Below are 13,798 nucleotides of genomic sequence, written 5' to 3' on the forward strand. Positions count from 1 at the left end.
CTACCCAACCCTACCTATACAAAAAATGACTTAACTTAGAAATTTAGATAGTGCTCAGGCTTTATTTCCAATTACAGGATTAACCTCTAATGAAAGTTATTCAGTAGCTTTAAATATATAAAAAAATAGATTTTCCAATAAGCAATTGTTAATTTCAATTTATATGAAACAAATGTTATTACTAGAAAAAATTAAAGATGTTAGAAATATAAGCGTATTAAGGAAAATGTTTGATACAACAGAAATACAAATTCAGAGTTTGGAAAATCTATCACAAGACGAAAATATGTATAGATCAATTTTAATTCCTATCTTATTAGGAAAATTCCCAGAGGAGTTAAATTTAACTAATAGAGAATTAAACGGAAGTCAAGCTTGGAATATAATTAACGTTTTAGAAATATTAAAAAATGAAATAAGTGCCAGAGAAAATACACGTAGTAATTATGAAAATTTTAGAAATCCCATAACTGCAAATACGTTATACGTTAAGTTTAACCAGATTTTAAGGCAAAATAATTTCCGTAATCAACATTTTTCTACAAATTTAATTACATGTCTTTAATGTTTAAAAGTTCATATATCTCATTATTGTGATTGAGTGACTGATGTTTTAGCTAGGAAAAATATTTTAATTGAAAAAAGATGTTGCTTTCGTTGCCTGCGCGAAAGTCACTCGAGTAAAAATTGTAGATCAAATTTTTGATGTTTTAAGTGTGACAAGCCTCAACTTTTATCTATTTGTGATAGTCTTAAAGAGAATAATAAATTTGATAACAACTCCAAAACAGGACAGTTAACATCTGTTGCTGATGTTTATTCTAAAATTAATCAACGTGTTTTACTCCAGACAGCTTGGGTAAAAGTCAAAAATAATGATTTGTTGTCGTCTTCTCTTTGATAACTGTTCCCAATTAAGTTATATTATGCCTTTATTATGTAAAAAATTAAATTTAAAAACAATAGATTCTAAAGAAATTAATATCAAAACTTTCGGAAATAATAATACAAAATGAAATTTTAGATGGAGTTAAAGTTTATGTTCAAGGAAATGATGGAGTTGATAATGAAATTATATGTTTTGTAAAAGAAACTTGTTCTCCGTTAAATGGCCATTATATAGAAACTGCGTGTAAAAATTATAATCATTTAAAGTACTTAAAAGATTTACATAGAGGTAATGAATATTTAGAAGTTGATATTTTAATAGGTGCCGACTAAGTTGGCCAATAATTGAAAATAAGATAATAAGAGGGTTTGAAGGCCCAATTGCAATAAAATCTAAGGTAGGATACTTAGTCAGTGGTCCTATCACGGTTAAAAATAATAATAAAGTTGATCGTTCTGTTCTGTCTTTGCATGTTTTAAAAGTCGAAGCAGAATTATATAATGATAAAACGTTGTGAAAAGATAAGTTTTCAACTATTTGGAGTAAAAGATAATATTAGTGACAATCTAGTTGTGGAACATTTTCGCAAAAGCATTAAATTTGAAAATAATAAGTATACTGTAGAACTACCCTTTAAGGAGAATCATCCTTTGTTATGCGATAATTATAATTTATGTTTAAAGAGATTCAAATCGTTAGAGAAAAAGTTTTTAAATGATGCAAAATTATTTGATTCATTTAATGAAATTATAATAGAAAACAATTATTAAATGGAACGGTAGAGCAAGTTTTGAGTAATAAATCTAAGGTCGAACTTGTTTATTACTTACCTCATAGACCAGTTATAAGAGAAGATAAAGTTACAACTAAGATGCGCATTGTATTTGATGCGAGTGCGACAAACTCAGGTCCCTCGCTAAATGATTGTTTATATTCAGGTCCTTCTTTAACAACTCTACTATATGGAGTTTTGATACCTTTTCGTGTAAATAAAATAGCATTTATTGCAGATTTTGAAAAAGCCTTTTTGAACATTTCAATATCTGAGTAACATCGCGATTTCATAGTTAAAAAAATTTAGAAGATCATAAATTAGTAAAATATAGTCGATAACTAAATTCTATTTACGTTGACGATTTGAGTTTTTGCTCTGATTCTGTAATTGAATGTTTTAAGTTTTATGAAAAATGTCGTTCCCGGCTAGGTGAAGCTGGTTTTAATTTAATAAAATTTGAATCTAATTCGGTCGAGTTAAATAAGTTAATAAATGAAACGAATTTTTAGAGTCAAAATATTACTAAAGTGTTAGGTTTAACTTGGAACAAGAAATTAGATTAAATTATTTTTCGTTTTTGAATTATTTAAGATTGCCGTCCCTTTTCCAACAAAGAGAGACGTGCTTAGTTTAACAGCAAGTTTTTTTGATCCCTTTGGACTAATAAACCCAGTAATTGTGCGTTTAAAAACTTTATTATAACAAATTTGTATATCTAAAATAGGATGGGATTGTAAAATTAGTAAAGATTTATTAAAAGTATGGCAAGATATTTATAAGGATTTAGGTTCTGTACAGTCGATTTATGTACCTAGATGTTAGTTTTTTTCGAAATCGAGTGCAAGTTGCACGCGATATGAACTTTATGGTTTTAGTGATGCTAGTTTAAAAGCATTCGGGTGTTGTATATTTTTAAGATGTATTTTTAATAAGAACAAACAGTGTTCCTTTTTTGTTACTTCAAAATCTAGAATAGCCTCGCTGAGTAAATGAACAATACCTCGATTAGAATTAAAAAGTTGCTTACTGCTTGCAACACCTATGTCTAAAATAGTTAAGGAACTTTCATCACTTATTCTTATTTCTAAAATTAAATTATTTTCAGATTCTTATATTTGCTTACATTGGATAAAAAACACCAAAATAATTTGGATTAAATTTATCCAACAAAATATATATAGTTCTAAGAATTATAAACAACTTAAAAATGATTTATGATTTTTCTTTGATAGCAACGGAATAAAAAGATGTAGAGGGAAATTGGGAAATGCTCCAATTAGTTACGATATTAAATTTTCAAAATTTCTTCCAAAAGAAAGTCTTTTTACTGAATTAATTATTTTACATTGCCATGAAAGTGTTAAGCACAACGGCGTAAAAGAGACGCTAAACCAATTAAGAATGGAATTTTGGATTCCAAAATTTAGAAACTCATTTCAAAAATTAATTAAAAAATGTTTTTTGTGTCGAAGGTACGAAGACAAAACTTATAGTTACCCTGATGTGCCTTCGTTTAAGTACCTTTAAGTAGAGTAAACGAGGATTATGTTTTTAAGTACACAGGAATTGATTACTGTGTACCGTTATTTGTGAAAAATATATATTTTGAAAGAGAAATGTATAAGTGTTAGATACTTTTAGCTTCTTTGTGCTAGTACACGTTTTATACATTTAGATTTAGTTTCTGATTGTTCAGTTTTGGCGTGTATTCGAGGGTTGCGAAGATTCATTAGCAAATTTGGTGCACCCTATGAAATTATTAGCGATAATGGATCGTGTTTTACAGCCAATGAAACACAACAATTTGCATCTTCAAGAGGCATTTTTTGGCACTTCAATGTTGCAGTTGCTCCGTGGTGGGGAGGATTCTTTGAACGTATGGAACGTTCAGTCAAGAAAATTCTTAGAAAAATATTAAAAACTGTGAGATTATCTTACGAAGAAGTGCTCACAATTTTTGCAGAAATCGAAGTCGTTACGAATAATCGTCCGTTAACGTTTTCGTATGAAGAACCGGGAGACAAACCGTTTTCTCCTAATCATCTCGTGTTTGGCAAAAGAATAAGCTCAGAAACATTATTAATAAAAAACAGTAATGTAAATATGGCTATTAAAAAGCGCGTTGTATAATAGAAACTCTATTTTAGAACATTTTTGGAATAGGTGGCGCAATGAATATTTAACAGAGCTCTGCGAGTTTCATAAAAGTTATAACAAAAGTGGAAGTAAAAATATTGTAAATAAAGGTGATGTAGTGATAATCCAAGATTCAAATTTGGTTCGAGGTTTATGGAAATTAAGCATTGTTGAAAAACTTTTACCGTCAACAGACGGGCAAGTGCGTGCAGCAAATGTACGATGTGTCTCCGCTGGAAAAATTATGTATTTAAATCGTCCAGTTAATAAAATATGTTTACTGGAAAAAATAAATTTGATTCTATAGAAACTATGTTTGTGAATGAAAATAACATTCAGCTATTCGTGACTACTGTTGGTGGCGGGACTGTTGCGCAAATCAAATTGTCATAAACGTAAATCATTTGGATTGGCTGATTGTATAAAACTATTAATGTCCTCCTTGGGAATTTATATAAATAGCGTGTATATCGAAGCCTAGCTCTCTTGGAGTAACCTATTAAACAACAACGAACTCGAACAACTCTTCTACTGCTAGCTTTGATTTACGATCTCTTTTTTGTGTTTATCACATATTTGCATAATAATACTATTATAATATATTAATAAATTGAACTCTTTTTACAATACGACTCTTACATAAAACAACAGCAAGAGAGAGAAGCTGCAAAAAAATTATTGAAAGATTATGAAATGTTCCTCCTAATGTGTTAAGAAGGCAGCTATGATCTTTGTCGTCAAATACTAATAGCTCCAGCTTATGGATGAACCAGGGCATAATTAAATCACTTAAAGCCCATTATATAGTACTGTTTCTTCAAAAATTAATAAACGCAATAAATGATTGAGGACCAAAACTATTTGAAAATATTTCGCTGAAGCAGGAATTTCAGAAAAAATATGCCTTGAATTGATTTTGATGATCTCAAGGACCAGTTAGAAAAGCTTGCAATTCAAACATCTTAAAACAGTGACTAGTCAACACAACTGAAACTAATGACTTTAAATTTATTTTATTAACATTAATGATACCATTTTTTATTACTAATAATGAAAAATGAAAAGGCTATATCAAATATGATTTTTAAGGATAGTAACTTATTTTTATTAAACAAAATATCTCTTAATCGTGTGGTGTACGTCAAGCCCTAGATATACACCAAAGCTTTAAATCAAACAAACTCAATTGTGAAAAAAGAAATATCAAAAAAGCTAATACAAGCTGCAGGGCCTTTGAGAGGGAGGGGCAAAGGGGGCATATTGACCTGGGCGCGAAGCTTGAAGGGGCGCCGACGACCCATTATTTTTTTTGTTTTTGTTTTTTTATAAATGATTAGAAAACATTTTAATGAATGAGAAATATGCTTAGTTTTTGTGTTTAAGGTTGAAATTTATGAGTTGTATTTGAGGTATACGAAATAAAAATGCACATTAAAAAAAATTTTTAATTTTAAATTCTATTATTGAAAATAATTGTAAGCTATTTTTTACATAAAAATAGGATTTAGTTGTAGTTAAATTAGACAAAACCGGGCCTATTCCGTAAACCCATGAACAGTTGGTCATGCTAGCTTGTGCTCGATTGCACGGAAGATGCTGCGCTGTGGTAATTACAATGGTAACTGATCAAACTTCGCTTTGAAGCAGTCGACACTGATAGCACTGACAACTTTGTTTGGTAGTGCGAACAAGACATTTTTTAGCAATCTCACGGTAAAAACGCTACTTTTTCAAGTGGTATTTGACTGGCGAAGCAAGCAAGAGAATCAAAGCGTCGCATTTTTTAGGCAAATAAGTCGCCTTGTCTTTACCAGGACCCGTCCAGTTATCATGTATTGGAGTTTTTGCATCGGGTTTGAAGTTGACGAAATGTCTACTTTAAACCTAGTAAAAAATTAAAATTTTACTAGGTTTAAAGTACTACTTTAAAAAATTTGTAGGTGAAAATGTTAAAATTCGATGCGTTTATGAAACTTGCTCAAGTCTGGCTATTGGTTTAAGGGATTTTGATTAAATAAGTAATTGGTTAATAAGTTGATTATTAATTAATGAGTTTTAAATTGTTTTATAGTTGATAATTTAAGGTTAAACAAATTAGTTGATAATTTAAAAAGGATTTTGAAAATTTTTTTTTTTTTAGATATTGGTAGTACGCTTGCTTCAGAAGTTTGAGATCAGTGGTTCAATTTGAAATGAGGTGCTCTGTGATAAGATCGTACGGACTTCTTTAGGCACCAAAAAAAATTAAAGTGTATTATAATTTTTGTTTTAAATTGTTGTTTTTACGGTTGTCACACTAAAATTTTGTTTACAACGGAGTGTCCGCAGTCAAAGGACAGTGTGTCAGGGAGGGCCTCAAACAATTCACCTGAAGTTGAGCTAAATGAATTTCAAAGTGATTCATTCAAAGTGAGTCAGAAGGAGAAACTTTATTCAACAGTGGAAAACATATGCTCAACCTGACTTGCTCAACCTGACTTGCTCAACCTGACTTGCTCAACCTGACTTGGTAATATTTAATGCTAACTTTCTTTTGTAGCCAGTTGTTTTGAGTCAAAAAGATTGAGATGTAATTATTTTAAAGGGACACTCTTCACATTCTTTGAAGCAACGAGATTATTCCCGTGGTTCTAAGAAAAGAATTTATCCTTTGAAAATTTTTAATCAACCTTTGCCTATTTAGTAAAAAGTAGAAGAAGATTTTTTGGTTTAGAGCGAGACCACCAAATGTCTTAGCTGTTTCCCTTGCTTCATTGGGCACGAAAGCAATATTCAAAAGAGGGTTATTGTCTCTTCTTTGTTGGAACGGAGGAGCTAGGGATCAATGTAGAAAACTTATAGATCATGTAAAACCGCTTCAATCCAGCACATTGCATCAAAAGTTCTAAAAAAGGCATACATTTTTTACATCAGCCCCACTGTTATTGGTTCAAAGCTCCAGAATCTATACTAGTGAATCTATACTAGTTAAGTGACAGCTAAATGGAGAATAATTCTTTGTGAGTTTTGTATGCGACTCTTTTCTTGGCTTGTAGGAATTTAGTTTTTCTTTGTATCTTATTATAAGGTTTTCTCAATATCAATTTTATTTTTTATATAATTATTGTAATAACATAGTTATAACTATTTTATACAATTATGTTTGTAGGTGGAATAACACACAAAAAAAGAAGAAACTTTCTTGGCGGTTTGGTTGCTACAACCCCGCCATTGCATCCCGTTTGGAAGATGTAAAACGCCACCAACATAAATGCTTGCAGAATGAGTTCGCCTTACCTTTCTCCGTTGTCTCAAAATGGTTTCATCAGAGAATATATATATATATATTTTTTTTTAGGTCCCCCAAGAAGTCCTAACGGTCTTGTCACAGAGCACCGCGGAAGTGCGTTTAACCAGGAAGTTCACGCCTCCTTCCTTACCGCGACGCGAAAATATGGTGGTGTCATCCAAATTAAACTGTCGAAGAAATCCATGATGGTATTTAATTCACCATCATACATCTCACACTAAGTAGATAATCTTTCTTATTTGTTTGCTCCTCTATGAAAGGAAACTAATTGATGGCAAATCAAAGAACAATTCTTGCGTGTTGAGGCTTTCGAAAAGAAGAAAGGATTCAATATAGCCAAGCTTAGCACTGATAAGATTACAAGGCTAGGTTTGGATATTAAAAACTCTCACGATTAGTGATACAATAATGGATCAAATATGTCAGGTGCTTACAAGGGAGTTCAAGCTTTAAAAAAACAAAACTATTTGGAAGCTCTGTAGCGTTTCCTGTAGCGGTCACAGTCTAAATTTGGCTGGTGTCGATCTTACCAGTGAGCAGCTTAGTCAAGCAAGTGCCTTAAAAACTATCGTCATCATCTTTTGACTTTGTTTTTCAAATTACGTTTTGGTATAGAACCCTTACTGCAGTTAACGACGTTAGTTGTCTTCTACAATCTGAAGGCCATTAGCACTGATAACGAGCTACGTTTGATTGGACAGCTGCTGGAAGATCTTAAACAAACTAAGGGATCGTAGCTGCAAATTTTCTAAGAGGCTGCAGCTGTAGCTGGACCTCTCAGATTTGAAACTGAATTTGCCACTAAAAGAAAGCACAGCTAATTTCCTCAACAGTAAAAAAAAAAAAATGTTTTTATTAATGGTTTAGTTAGTTTGATCCAGCAAATTAATACAATAAGCAAACTCAATCAAATATTTGAAAAAAGCAAACGCCATTTTTCGCACATTTCCATTATGCTCCAAATTTTTTACACTATTTCTGTGCAGTTGCGATGGGTGAACGATCGTTCAGTAAACTGAAGATTGTAAAAAACTTTCTCTGTTTGATCATGATCCAGGAGAACATTACTGATATTTTGAATGAAGAAGATTCGGCTTTACTAGTTATTATGAGTGATTTGTTATTTAATGTGTTAATTAAAAACTTTCTTGACATTTTGACGTAGTTTTACTTTGAATGGACTTAGCTATAAGCTTTCCTGAATTCTATGACTTACCCCCGGAGCGCGTTAAACTTAATTATGGTCAGGGCCTCTATTATACCTACCAACCGGTATAAACAAATATTCAAAATTGCTGCTTAGAAACTTTAGACATATGACTTGAAAAAATTAACTTATATTTTGAATTTTAAGCAGGTAATAAAAGCTATAGTTAATAATTTCTTATTATTTATGTTACGTTTTACCTATAATATAAATATTAATTAATTATAAATAAAATTGTATAATAAAGAAGTCTAACATTGTTTGCCATAAGCCAACAAAATAAATGTCTGTTTAGCTTTCCACATGATTATACATATCTAAATATATATATATATATATATATATATATATATATATATATATATATATATATATATATATATATATATATATATATATATATATATATATATATATATATCATTAAAGTTAAACGGGTTCCACCAAGAGATATGAAAGTTGCACACTGTATAAAAAACCTATTGAATGCAACCCAAATTACTAGACATGGTCTAACAACACTGGAAATAAGATGAAATTACAAAAGTTTGGTACAAATATTTAAATAAGATAACAAACTATAGATAGTTGAGTGGAACTCACTGCTAACATTGAATATTAGACGAATGAGAAATTTGTAAGAGATATTGTTAAAAGCTGAGATCGAAAATCATTTTAAAAAGGAAGGAGAAACAATTTATAATAACATTAAAAGACTTTAAACTATTTTTTTATTTTCTAATAAAAGCATTTTGATTGTCTAATATCCTGTACTAGAAAATAGAAAGCCTTACTAAAGAGACTTGTCCTCAGCAGGTTATTTTGCACTTTTTGTGGACATTTGCTTATACTTAGAAAAAATCTTTTTATGTAGCATAGGAACATAAAACATGATCATGATATATGTTTTTAGTGTAGTTTTTGAATCCTAATCATCAAAAAATATTCATGAGAGCATACCATAACTCTAGGATACCAAAAAACACCCTATATAAAGTCAGTAATAACTTTTTTTCAGATAGGTATACATGGTCAAAATTTATGTTTTTTGAGTAACATTTCAAGCTTTATTTGTTAAAAATACTACCATGTTCATCACCATGGTTGCACTATAACTCTAAGACACCGAAAGGCCACTTTAAAGCATGCAACTAAAAAATATTTCATTCTTATATAAAGTCATAATACATAATTTTATGTCAGTTAGATAAGACTTATCCGTTAAAAATATTCACAAGGTCATAAAATATATCAAAGACACACACAAACACACACACACACAAAAAAACACTGAAAAACACACCCAAAAAAACACTGAAAAACACACACACAAAAAAAGAAACTAAAAAGGAAAGTAACTTTTCTAAAATAATTACATGATTGCAATGTTTTTAAAATATTTTTTTACGCTTCATAAATTAAAAAAATCATTTAATTGCATCTGGATCTTTAAATTGTCCAAAAAGGACAATTAAAAGATCCAGCTGCAGAAATATTTTAGAATAATTATAATAAGTAAAGCTTTATCCACTTTTTTTTTTTTTAATCCTACAATAACTAATAAATACTCGGACAAGTTTTAGATCAGTTATCTTTTTTTTCATCACTTTTTTTTGAGTATACTGAAAAGCTCTGTTGGGTTTTAAATTATTTTTTTCTTCCAAGTTGTTCAACTTTGCATTGCCATAACTTTTTAAATAGACAAAAATTTTAATTTTTTTAAATTTAAATCTGCATGCCATTTAAGTATACAAAAATTAAGTTAAATTTTAATTTCAAAACATTAAATATTTTACTGTTGTTCACCATATAAACCCTGTGTTGTGGTCAACTGACAAAGGAACAGTCAGAGAAAATTGAAACTTAAAACTTGTGTAAATCAATCAATAATTGGTTATCAATTTAAAAAAAAGATAAAAATGCATAAAACATGTTAATCAGCTTTATAACATGAAATGGTTGATTTAGCTCAAAAGGTTTACAAGGAAAGTTGGCATGCTTCAAAAGAGAATGTCTTCATTAATTGCAACAAATTAAAATTTTTTACAGTTGCTTATGAAAAGTGTTAAAACAAAATTTATATCTATTGTAGATAAAGTTTTTTCAAAAAAGAAATGATTCATTATTTCTTTTATGACAAAAAATTTTTATTAAAAAAAAATAACAACTTTATTTCAGAAAAATATACTAATAGTATATTTATAAAAAAATATACTAATAGTATATTTAATATCCACACACACACACACACACACACACACACACACACACACACACACACACACACACACACACACACACACACACACACACACACACACACACACACACACACACACACACACACACACACATACACACACACACACACACACACAGATATATATATATATATATATATATATATATATATATATATATATATATATATATATATATATATATATATATATATATATATATATATATGTATTGCTTATATATATTTTATATATATATATATATATAAATATATAAGCTTCCATGGCTCCCAAGAATAAGTCTAAATTTAGAAAAGAACTTAAATCTTACAATGTCAGAATAATTTTTACTACACCACCTACGTTAATAAACATCTTATGCAATAACAAGTCAAAATTAATTCCCAATAGCAATCCCAGTGTCTACAAACCCCCATGCTCTTGTGTCAGTATATACATTAGCGAAACAAAATAGAACATTTTAATGAAATACATTGAAGATCAAAAAACTATTTAAAATGTAAATGGCATGCATCTGGTGCAACCGAGCATTGTAGAGAATGTAATGGTACATTTGATTGGTCACATACGAAACTCTAACAATAAAATCAGAGTATGATGAATGTAAAGTTAGCTTCTCAACCATGACAATAGCATTAAAATATTTCTTCAAACAGTTGCAGGCCTCTGTTTTAAAAAAATATGTAAATTTAAAAGAGTATAGGGACAAGGATTGAACCTTGAGGAATCCCTAAATTTACAGAATAAGAAGAGGAGTGCTGTCGATTGAGGACAACTTTTATACTATGATTGGAGAGGAAGGATTCAATAATCTTAAAAATATGTTATCAGATACACCGTAAAAAGAAAGCTTATGGAGAAGACCAGCATGCCAAACTTTATCAAAAGCTATTTATATGTCAAGAGCTATGGCCTTAACCTCTCCACCTTTATCTAGTGTATGATTAAACTTATTGGTTATTACTGTTAGCAATCCAGCTGTAGAATAAGAAGATCAAAATCCACATTGATGATCAGAAAGTAAGTTATTAAATTCAAGATAAGAGATTTAGGGTTTGTTAATAAAAAATTCAAAAACCTTGCTTATAATAGGAAGAAGACTAATGGGACAGTAGTTAGACGAATCAGATCGCTCTCCAAAATTTTTGAAAATAGGAATAACAAGTGCTGTTTTCTAGCAGGCTGGAAAACAAGACTCTGATTAGCACTTGTTAAATAGTTTTGAAATATAGATGACAGCTCTGAAGAACACTTCTGCAAGACTACAACAGGTATGTTGTCTGGACCAGGTCAGAGTCTAAGCAGGAAATCATTTTTGATAAAGAAGCTGGAGTGATATGAATGTCAAACAATGGATCAACTTACATGTCGGCTATATCAGGTAGAATGCAACTAGTGGAATCAAGAGATGATATTGATGAAAAGTTCTTAGCAAACAATTTAGCTTTGTCTATAGGTGAGATGACAAAGTCTGAACAATACAAGAGAGGTGGAATAACAGATTTGCCCTTGTTATTGATACTATTAAAGATTCTCCAGAAGTCATGAGTGATGAAATACGAGATTTTATGATTTTGTGATGAAATACGAGATTTTATGACCTGAAAATAGCAGGCTTTGGTGTTAGACAAAACCTTTTTACAATGGTTTCTAGCAGTAATAAACAGGCGTCTGTTTTCTGGAGAATTGTTTTGCTATTATCTATCAAGATATGGAAGTAGCAGTTTTGATTGGATATTGCAGCAGCACAATGTGAGGAAAATCATGGAGAAGAGTTAGGCTTGACCAGAAATTGTAGAGAGTGATTAAAAGATTCCATGCCAGCCTTAATCCATGAAGTTATGTAAGTAGCTTATTTGTCAGCAGAAAGACAAAAAATTTCCATCATGAAGAAAATCATGAAAAGAGTCCCAGTCAGCTTTAAGGTAGTTGTAAGAGGTACGATGATAGATGGATTCAGATGATGAAGAAGAATGAGATATTAGTTTTAAAGAGATCAAACTGTGATCAGAAGCACCCAAGGGTAAATGTGGAGAAACTGAGCACTGACTTGGATCAGAAACAGGACATAAGTCGAGTAGAGAAGGTAAATGATTCGGGTTGTTTGGAAAGTGAGTTGGAAAGTTGATTATTTGAGTTAGGGATTGAAAAAAGCAACAGTTGTAGGCTTTAACGCCTGCCGAATCACTGATTCTAGAGCCAAGCCTTTCAGTGTGATGAGTATTAAAGTCCCCAACAACAGCAATATTAGCTGGATAAAGAGAGAGGGCTTGGTGAATTTGATCATAAATAACATCAAATAGAGTGCAGTCTTGAGATGAAGAAGAGCGAAATAGAATAAAGAGTAAGGTGATATAGTGAAGTATTGCTAAATAAAAACAGTTTCCCAACAAATGGGTAAATTCTTATAAATGTATATGCCTTGACCATGCATGTGAGTCTTTACGAATTAAAAGAAGATAACCATCAACACTAAGATTGCAAGATGAGACAGCTGAACTTAATTTAGACTCACAAAGAGCAAGTAGGTCTGGTGAACTTTGCAAGAGATAAGACTCAACAGAAAAAAAGTTACTTCAAAGACCACAAATATTAGTGAATAATAGGTTTAGAGAACTTGGTGATGACGTTTTTTTTTGTGTTTTATTGTTTTTGGTACTTTATTTATTTTTAAATTTGTTAAAGTACTTGACTCAAAGCATAGAGAGTACTCAGAACACTGTTTAATAGCCCAAGCAATTACCTCATTACTATTAATAAACCCTAAGCCGTAACAAAGGTCTCAAAACGTGGCCTTGACAATGTACACCAAAAGCACAAACAGGAATACCATCCATGCACAAATTGGCATTGTTAATACTTTGATATTTTTCAGCTGTTGATGGAATCAGCCTCTCTAAGAGCTACCACAGAGTTCGGGAAACCTGACTACCAGCCGGCCTCAGAACCATAAAATTGAGTTTTAGAGCTGTACCTTCATTAGGAGATAATAGAATGAGTTGTCTATTCATAAAAACAGAAACACAAGCAAAACCTATGCATTGAGTCAAGATCCAGCATTCAACATCCTAAACTGGAAACAATGTATTAAATATACATCTGCACTAGCCTAATATATGAAGAAGGGGTGTGAGGCTAGTCAATAGATAGAATCTGTTTACCCCTTAAGTCTTTGCCTAGGAGGTCTTCTATAAGGCAGAAGCCCGATGCGTTTAACATCTGCCCAAGATGAGTATTTTTA

General features: G+C 30.8%; 1 protein-coding gene across 3 annotated transcripts in view; it reads left to right on the forward strand.

Annotated features, from left to right (window-relative positions):
• The first annotated feature begins 8,316 nt into the window (after positions 1–8,316).
• The window catches only part of LOC100199127 (spermatogenesis-associated protein 4), a 72,782-nt gene continuing 67,300 nt past the window's right edge, over positions 8,317–13,798 (forward strand). For all 3 annotated transcript variants that reach the window (XM_065811304.1, XM_065811305.1, XM_065811306.1), the window contains exon 1: positions 8,317–8,446. The gene's annotated coding sequence lies outside the window, so the exon portion shown is untranslated. The remainder of the gene's footprint in view (positions 8,447–13,798) is intronic.

The sequence above is a fragment of the Hydra vulgaris genome, chromosome 12 (genome assembly GCF_038396675.1).
Source record: "Hydra vulgaris chromosome 12, alternate assembly HydraT2T_AEP".
NCBI lineage: Eukaryota > Metazoa > Cnidaria > Hydrozoa > Anthoathecata > Hydridae > Hydra > Hydra vulgaris.